This window comes from Papio anubis, unplaced genomic scaffold (genome assembly GCF_008728515.1).
Source record: "Papio anubis isolate 15944 unplaced genomic scaffold, Panubis1.0 scaffold588, whole genome shotgun sequence".
Classification (NCBI taxonomy): Eukaryota; Metazoa; Chordata; class Mammalia; order Primates; family Cercopithecidae; genus Papio; species Papio anubis.
The window spans coordinates 29,748-39,206 of NW_022166099.1; positions in this window are offsets into that span (position 1 = coordinate 29,748).

Genomic DNA, 9,459 nt, shown 5'->3' on the forward strand with positions numbered 1-9,459 from the left:
AACAGTTGGTTTTACTGATGTTTTGTATAGATTTTTACATCTTCATTTCATTAATTTCTTCTCTAATTTTAGGTTTTATTTTGTTCTGTTGGCTTAAGTGTTGGTTTATTTATTTTTTTCTAGTTTCATTAGGTTCAAAGTTAGACAGTTAATTTGAGATCTTTTTACCTTCTTGATAAAAGCATTTAGGGCTGTAAACTTTCCTCTTAACACTGCTTTCGGTGCATCCCATAGATTTTGGTTAGCTGTTTCTCTACTTTCAATAATTTTAAAGAATATTTTGATTTCTACCCTAATTTCAATGTTCACTGAGGTTTTATTCAAGAATAAGTTGTTTCATTTCCATGGATTTTTGTAATTTTGAGAGATCTCTTTGATATTTATTTCCATTTTTATTGCACTGCTGTTTGAAATTGTGTTTGAATTCACTGAGACTTGTTTTATGAACAAGCATGTAGTTGATTTTAAAATATATTCCATTAGCATATGAGAAAAAAATTATATTCTAAGGCTGTTTGGTGGAGTGTACTGTATATATTTGCTACAGATAAACATTAGAGTGGCAGGAGAAGGGCCCCCCTACCCTTCATCCACTAGAAATGTCAGATGATCAGGTGATGGTTTGAAAGTTATCCCAGTGCCCCTCTAAAAATGATAATAGCCAGCCTCAGAGAGAGACAATCTCCTAATGGTCCACAGCTGTTAACATTAAAGTGTTAATTGAATGCAGGTGGCAGGAAGAAGCAAAGGGAGGATTCCAATAAAATCTCATGTATTCGATTAGTGAGCCTAGGCATGTGCATTAATAAACAAAATGATGGAGTATGACCTTCCGGGGACACTCCACCAGAAAAGCAAAGAAAAGCCTCAGATGAGCATGTATACAATTTCCTAAACACACTGCACATGCTCACTTCCCAAGTGTAAGGTGGGCACTCTGTATGTGGGCAGCCCACCCTAAGGGAAGAATTGTAGGAAAGGGGCCAGCATATGAAGTTCTATGATCAAGGCTAAACACTGCACTGTTTCTTCATGTTGCCCACTTGGATCTCTTCCAAGTGCACTTTTCTTTGTTTCTTGTGCTAAAGCATTTTAAAAGATTTGTACTCCTGCTCTGAAACTTGCTTTGGTCTCTTTTTCTGCCTTATGCTCTTCAGTCGAATTATTTCTTCTGAGGAGGCAAGAATTGAGGTTGTTGCAGACCTATACTAATTTGCTACTGGTAAATCAGATACCTTCAACTGGTAACATGTTTATTAGGTAAGTGTCAAGTTTAAGTCCAGACTTTCTTTGTTAATTTTCTGCCATAATAATCTGTCTAATGTTGTCAGTGGGGTGTTGGAGTCTACTATTATTATTGCATGATTGTCTAAGTATTTTGTAGGCCAAGAAGAACTTGTTTTATGAATCTGGGTACTCCAATGTTAGACATGTATACATACAAGGTAGTTAAGTCCTCTCGTTTGATCGTACCCTTTTTTGTTATGTAAAGGCCCTCATTGTCCTTCTTCATTTGTATTCATTTAAAATCTGTTTTTTTCTGACATAAAAATAGTGAGTCCTGCTCTTTTTGTTTTCCACTGGCATGGTAGATTTTACTCCACCCTTTTACTTTGAGCCCATGGGTGTTTTTACATGTAAAATGTGTCTCTTGAATACAGCAGATGGTTGGGTCTTCTATTTTTATCCAGCATGCCACTCTGTCTCTTTCAAGTGGGATGTTTAGTACATTTACATTGAAGGTTAGTATTAATAACCATAGTTTTAATCCTTTCATTTTGTTGTTAGCTGTCTGTTATATAGATTTGATTGCATAGTTGCTTCACAGTACTTTGAGCTACACGCATAAGTGTGCTTTTGTAGTAGCAGGTGTCATTCTTGTTATTCTTTGTTTAGCACTCCCTTAAGGATCTCTTGTAAGAATAATCTAGTTGAAATATATTCCCTCAGCATTTGCCATCTGAGGAGAACTTTATTTCTCATTCATGTATGAAGCTTAGTTCGGAGATACAAAATTCTTTTTTGGAATGTCTTCCTTTTAATGATACTGAAAATAGGCCCCCATTTTTTTCTACAAGCATAATATTTCTGCTGAGAAGTTTACTGCTAGCCTGGTTGGGTTCCCTCTGTAAGTGACCTGCCCCTGTTCTCTAGCTTTTTAAAATTTTTTCTTTTGCATTGATCTCAGTAAATATAATGACCGTGTGCCTCGGGAATGGTCATGTTGTATAAAATCAGTCTGGGGTGGTTTGTAATTCATGGATTTATCAACCTCTCTAATGAGAAAATAAAGTTTAATGGACCTTATTCTCAAATATATTTCCCTAGTTCCTTATACTTTCTCCTCCTCTCTCAGAAATGTTGATAATTTGCAGATTTGGATTGTTTACATAATCCCATATTTTTTTGGAAGTTTTGTTCATTTTTCCTAATTTTCAAAAAATTTTTGTCTGTTCAAATGCCTTGTCTTTGGGCTCTGAGATGCATTCCTCAACTTGGTTTATTCCGCTGTTAGTAAATCCAGTTTTACTGTAAAATTCTTGTTGTAAATTTTTCAGCTCATGAAGTTCAGTTTCATTCTTTCCTAGAATGGCTATCTTTTCTTTCAGCTCTTGAATAATTTTACTCTATTGCTTGGTGTCCTTGGATTGAGTTTCAACTTTCTCCTCTATCTTGATAAGCTTCATTGCCATCCACATTTTGAATTTAATGTCAGTTATTTCAGACATTTCAGATGGGTTAAAAGCATTGCTGCAGAATTAGTGGGCTTGTTTTAAAAGGACATACTGGCTTTTTTAATTGCCCAAGGTTTTTTGCTGATTTTTTCTCATCCGGGAATGTTGTCATTCTTTTAATTTTGGTGTAAATGGCAGTGTAGTCAGTTGGCTTCATTTTTGGAAGTTTTCAGAGCATTAAAGCTCTGTATAGGGTCTTTGTAGTCAAATTTTTGCTTTTGGTTTCACAGAGGGGAGAATTAGTAAACACTTTTAGTGTTGCAGTTTGGGCAGTGATACAGTAAATGGCGCTTGTGAACAGTTGGCAGTAGACAGGCTCTTACTCAGCCACATGGCTCATTTGTGTAAACTTGAATTTTCAGTTGTATTCTGTGGTGTGAGATGAATAGAAGTGACCTCCTCACCAGTTTTGCTCTTAGGCCTTGGGGAACCCACATCTGATCATTGGCACTCTACCCAAAATTTTGTTGTTGTTGCTGTTGTTAGGGCTTCAGGGCCATGGGGCTCCCTTATAGAGGGGTTCAGTAGAGAGATAGCCCACACTCCTACCAGTCCAGAACTGTGGAGGGAGGCATGCCTAAGTTCCAGATCATCCCGTGAATCTGTGCAACTTAACATTCTCATGTTTCTGAGAGTGTGGGCTCCTACTCTACTCAAGTGCTGCACACAGATTCCTGGCTTTGCACTCTTGAGCCACAAGCTACAGCTCTGGGTAATCAGGACCTGCTCATGGTTCCTTCCTACCAACCCTCAGGGATAGGTTCTAGGTGTGTTGGGGGATCTGAAGGACTCCCAGAGTGTTGGAACAAAATCAGGTGGAGCAAAGCATACGGACTGGGCAGCAGAGGCTGCAAAGTGTACACACTCTTGCGGAGTGACCAGACAGAAGCTCTGGAAGGTTCTAGTAGGCCTACAGCTGAGATATGACTCAATCCCAAGGGGAAGTCCCTTATTTCTCCCTGGAAGTTATCTTGGGCCAGAGCCTCTCAGAGAGAGACGAGCATCCCTGGGGGATCGGCACTTATTGCTGGGCTCTATTAGAGCTGTCCCATGCCCAAAGGTCCCTGGCTCTATGCCTGTTGCAGCTTCATCTCTGTCTAATCTCTGAGGAGATCCCCCTGCCAGTTTAAATGTCTGTGGATGCTGCAGGATCCTCTGAAGCTAGGATCCCAGAGGTCCATGGCAAGAGTGGAAATTCCCTCAGTCTCTTCACTCACCCCTTTCCTAGGTGTTGTCTGGGGCCAGGGATGGGCCCTGGCATTCAGGCACCCCATGCAGACTTCCCAGTTTTCTTCATATGTAGCCTCAGCATCTGCATATTTTATCTATCCACATTGAGCATATTCCTTCTGGAGATCTGTTCAAATTATGTACATTAAATGAAATCCCAATCTCTGTGGGAGTGGCACTTCCTGGCTGCATCTAGTTGACCATCTTCCAATAGATCTCCAATGTTCCTCTACTGTTTATTGTTTTCCTTTTCCAATACATTTGAACTATTTGCTCTTCTTTTCCTAGTTTCTTAAGGTGTAAAGTTGTTAAAGAATCGAGATCTTTGTTGCAGTAGAATGTAGTCATTACTGTAATAAATTTTGCATTTACCACTACTTTCACTACATCTCATAAATTTTAGTATTTGTGTTTTCATTTTATCTCAGTTATTTAAAAATTTTCTTTGTAATTTCTAATTTTATCCATTGACACTTTTAGTGTGTTGTTTAATTTCCACATATTTGTGAATTTTCTAGTATTCCTTCTGTTATAGATTTCTAGTTTTCTTGTGAGCAAAAATCATATTACATATAACTTAAAATTAAAAAATAATAATAATTAAGACTTGTTCTGTGGCCTAAGATATGGATAATCCACATGCATCAAGGCAGAGACCTGGTTGGAGGTGACTGGATCATTGGGGCAGTTTCCCTCATGGTGTTCTCATGATAGTGAGTGAATTCTCATGAGATCTGATGGTTTTATGAGGGGCTCTTCCACCTTCGCTCTTTGCTCCTCTTTTCTCTTTCCTGTCACTTTATGAAGTAGGTTCCTGCTTTGCCTTCTGCTATGATTGTAGGTTTATTGAGGCCTCCCCAGCCACGTGGAACTGTGAGTCAATTAAAGCTTTTTTCTTTACAAACTAACCAGTCTTGGGTATTTCTTTATAGCAGTGTGAAAATGGAATAATACAACATACCAGTAGGTCTTGGTTCTTTAACCAGCTTGTAATCCTGTGCCTTTTAATTGGGGAACTTAGCCCATGTACATTCAAGGTTCATATGATATGTGTAGCTTTGATCCTATCATCATGATATTAACTGGTTATTATGCAGACACTTTTGCGGTTGCTTTATAGCGTCACTGGTTTGTGTACTTACATGTGTTTTTGAAAAGACTCATAAAGTTCTTCACTTTCAATATTTAGTGCTTCCTTCAGGAGCTCTTATAAGGAGGTCTGGTGGTGATGGATTTCATCAGCATTTGCTTGTCTGGAAAACATCTTATTTCTCCTTCATTTATGAAGCTCAGTTTGGCTGAATATGAAATTCCTTGTTGGAATTTCTTTAAGAATGTTAAATATTGGCCCCTAATCTCTTCTGGCTTTTAGAGTTTCTGCTGGGAATTCTACTTCTTGTCTTATGTCATTCTCTTTGTAGGTGACCTGACATTTCTCTCTAGCTGCCTTTAACATTTTTTCTTTCATTTGACCTTGGAGAATCTGATGATTATGCATCTTGGGAATAATTTTCTTAAGAAATGTCTTATTGGAGTTTTCAGCATTTCCTGAATTTTAATGTTGGCCTTTCTAGCAAGATTGGAGAAGTTCTCAGGGATGTTATCTTGAAATAAGGTTTCCAAGTTTGTCGCATTCTCCCCATCTCTTTCAAGAACACCAAATAGAGGCAGATTTGATCTATATATAATCCTATATTTCTGAGACATTTTGTTCATTCCTCTTTACTTTTTTCTCTTTTTAAATCTTCTATTTTTTGTTATTTCTTTTATTTCAATAGTTTTTGGGGATACAGGTGGTTTTGGTTACATGAATGAGTTCTTTAGGGATTCATTCTAAAATTATAGTGCACCAATCAGGCAAGCAATGTACACTGTACCCAACATGTAGCCTTTTTTTCCTCACCCTCCTCCCAGCATCCCACCTGAGTTCCCAAAGTCCATTATACCTCTATGTCTTTGTCCTCATAGCTTATCTCCCACTTATAAGTGGCAATGTATGGTATTTGGCTTTTCATTCCTGACTTACTTTACTTAGAATAGCAACTTCCAAGCGCAATGGCTCACTCCTGTAATCCCAGCACTTCAGGAGGCCGAGGCAGGCGGATCACCTGAGGTCGGGAGTTCAAGACCAACCTGAGAACACGGAGAAACCCCGTCTCTACTAAAAATACAAAAAATTAGCCAGGCATGGTGGCGCATGCCTGTAATCCCAGCTACTTGGGAGACTGAGGTGGGAGTATCGCTTGAACTCAGGAGGTGGAGGTTGTGGTGAGCAGAGATTGTGCCATTGCATTACAGCATAGGCAACAAGAGCAAAACTCCATCTCAAAACAACAACAACAACAACAACAACCATAACAACAACAACAACTTCCAGCTCTAAGTAGCTGCAAAGACATTATTTTGTTTATTTTTATAACTGAGTAGTATTCTATGGTGTATATATAATCATATTTTCTTTATCCACTCATTGGTTGATGTGAACTTAAGTCGGTTCCACATCTTTGCAGTTGTGAATTGTTTTCCTATAAACATGCATTTGCATATTTCTTTTTCACATAGTAACTTCTTTTCCTATGAGTAATTACCCAGGAGTGAGATTGCTGGATCAAATGGTAGTTCTGCTTTTAGCTCTTTAAGGAATCTCTATGCCGTTTTCCATAGTGGTTGTATTAATTTACATTCCCACTAACAGTATAAAAGTGTTCCCTTGAGAATTTACTGAATTCCTTTATCAATCTAGGAGCTTTATGGATGAGTCTTTAGGGTTTTCTAGGTATACAATCACATGAGTAGTGAACAGTAGAATTGGTGAAAGTGGAAATCCTTGTCTTGTTCCAGTTCTCAGGGAGAAAATGCTTTCAAATTTCTCCCTTCAGTATGATGTTGGCTGTGGGTTTGAAATATATAGTTTCTATTACTTTAAGGTAAGTCCCTTCTATACCTAGATTTTGAGAATTTTTATTAGAAAGGGATATTGAATTTGATCAAATCTTTTTTTCTTTGTCTATTGAGATGATTATATGGTTTTTTTGTTTTTAATTATGTTTTTGTGAGGTATTACATTTATTGACTTGCATATGTTTTACCATTCTTGCATACCTGGAGTGAAACCAACATGATCATGGTATATTATCTGTTGAATGTTCTGTCAAATTCTGTTAGGTAGCATATTTTTCTGAGAACTTTTGCATCTAGGCTTATCAGAAATAATGGTTTGTAGTTTCTGTTGTTGATGTCCTTTTCTGATTTGGATATTAGGGTGATGCTGGCTTCATGGAATGTTTAGAGAGGATTCCCTCTTTAATTATATTTTGGAATAGTTTCCGTAAGATTGCTACCAATTCTTGGAATGTCTGGTAGAATTCATCTGTGAATCCATCTGGTTCTGGACTTTTTGTTGTCTGTAATTTTCATTTTTATCATTACTGATTCTATCTCACCTCTTGTTATTGGTCTGTTTAGGGTTTCTATTTTCTTCCTGATTTATTCCTGTTTTGTTTTGTGTTTCTAGAACTTTATCTATTTTCTCTAGATTTTCTAGTTTGTGTGTGTAAAAATGTTTATAGACTTTTTTTTGTATTATCATTTGTAATGTTTCTAGTTTTATTTCTATTTGAGCTTATTTGAATCGTCTATCTTCATTTATTGGTTAATCTCACTAATGCTCCATCAATTTTGTTTATTTTTTCAATAACCAACTTTTGCTACATTTATCTTTTGTATTTTTTTGTTTCAATTTTATTTAGTTTTTCTCTGATTTTTGTTATTTCTTTTCTTCTGCTGGCTTTGAGTTTAGTTTGTTTCTCTTCCTCTAGTTACTTGAAATGTGACATTAGGTTGTCAATTGGTGCTCTTTCAGACTTTTTAATGTAGTCATTTAATGCTGTAAACTTTCCTGTTCACATGGCTTTTTAATTTTTAACCTTTTTATTTATTTTTTGACTTTTAATTCGATACATTATTATACTTTGGTTAGGGTACATGCATAACATGTTATATTCTCCTGTTACATATGTATATTTGTGCCATGTTATCTCATGCACTCCAACAACTCGTCATTTATCAGGTGGCACCCCAATGCAACCCCTCTCCCCCTCAGCCTCTCTCCCAAGGATAGGCCCCCGGGTGGGGTGTGATACCCCTTCCTGAGTCCAGCTGATCTGTTCCAAAGCCCCACCCCAGAGGGAGAAACATGCATTTGGCTTTGCTCCTGCAGAGCAGAACATGGTTTCCCAGCTGCATCCAGTGTCCCTACAAAGGACGTAAACCTATCCTTTTTTTTATGGCCGTGCTATGGTCTCATGGTATATGCCACATTTTGCTAACCCACCCACTGATGGAGCATTTGGGTGATTCTCCAAGCTCCTTTGCTATTGTGAATAGTGCTGCAATAAAACATACGGTGTATGTGTCTTTATAGCAGGTTGACTTTATAACTTTGGGTATATCCTGCAATGGATGGCTGGGTCATATGGTGCGATCTAGTTCTAGAGATCCTTGAGGAATCAGCCATAATTGCTTTCTATAATGTATGGAACTAGTTGGGCAATCCCACCAACAGGTAAAAGGTGTTCGGCTTCTCCACATCCTCCAGCACCTGTTGTTTCTGATCTTTTTGGCCTAATTTCATTCTAAATTTAGTGAGATGGTATCTCATTGTGGTTTTGATTTTTGCATTTCTGATGGCCAGTGATGATGAGCATTTTTCATATGTCTGTTGGCTGTATGAATGTCCTTTGAGAAATGTCTTGTTCAGATCTCATTTACTTTTGATGGGTTGTTTGTTTTTCCTTTCTTTGTGGAATTTGTTGGAGTTCTTTGTAGGTTCTGGATATTAGCCCTTGTCAGATGTAGAGTAGATTGCAAAAATTTTCTCCCATTCTGTAGGCTGCCTGTTCACCTGGATGGTAGTTTCTTTGCTGTGCAGAAGCTCTTTTAGTTTAATTAGATCCCATTTTGTCAATTTTAGTTTTCTTGCCGTTGCTTTTGGTGTTTTAGACATGAAGTCTTTTTGCCCATGCCTATGTCCTGAATGGTACTACCTAGGTTTTCCAGGATTTTATGGTATTAGGGTCTAACATTCTTAAGTCTCTAATCCATCTTTGAATTAATTTTCGCATAAGGAGTATGAGCGATCCAGTTTCAGCTTTTCACTTATGGTTAGCTAATTCTCCTAGAAGCACTATTTATTAAATAGGAATAGTTTCCCATTTCTTTGTTTTTCTAGGTTTGTCAAAGATCAGGATGGTTGTAGATGTGGTATTATTTCTGAGGACTCTGTTCTTGTTCCATTGGTCTATATCTCTGTTTTTGGTACCAGTACCATGCTGTTTTTGGTTACTGTAGCCTTTGTAGTAGAGTTTGAAGTCAGGTAGCTTGATGCCTCCAGCTTTGTTCTTTGACTTAGGATTGTCTGGGAGATGCGGGCTCTTTTTGGTTCCATATGAACTTTAAAGCAGTTTCTTTTTTCCTGGTAATTCTGTGAAGAAAC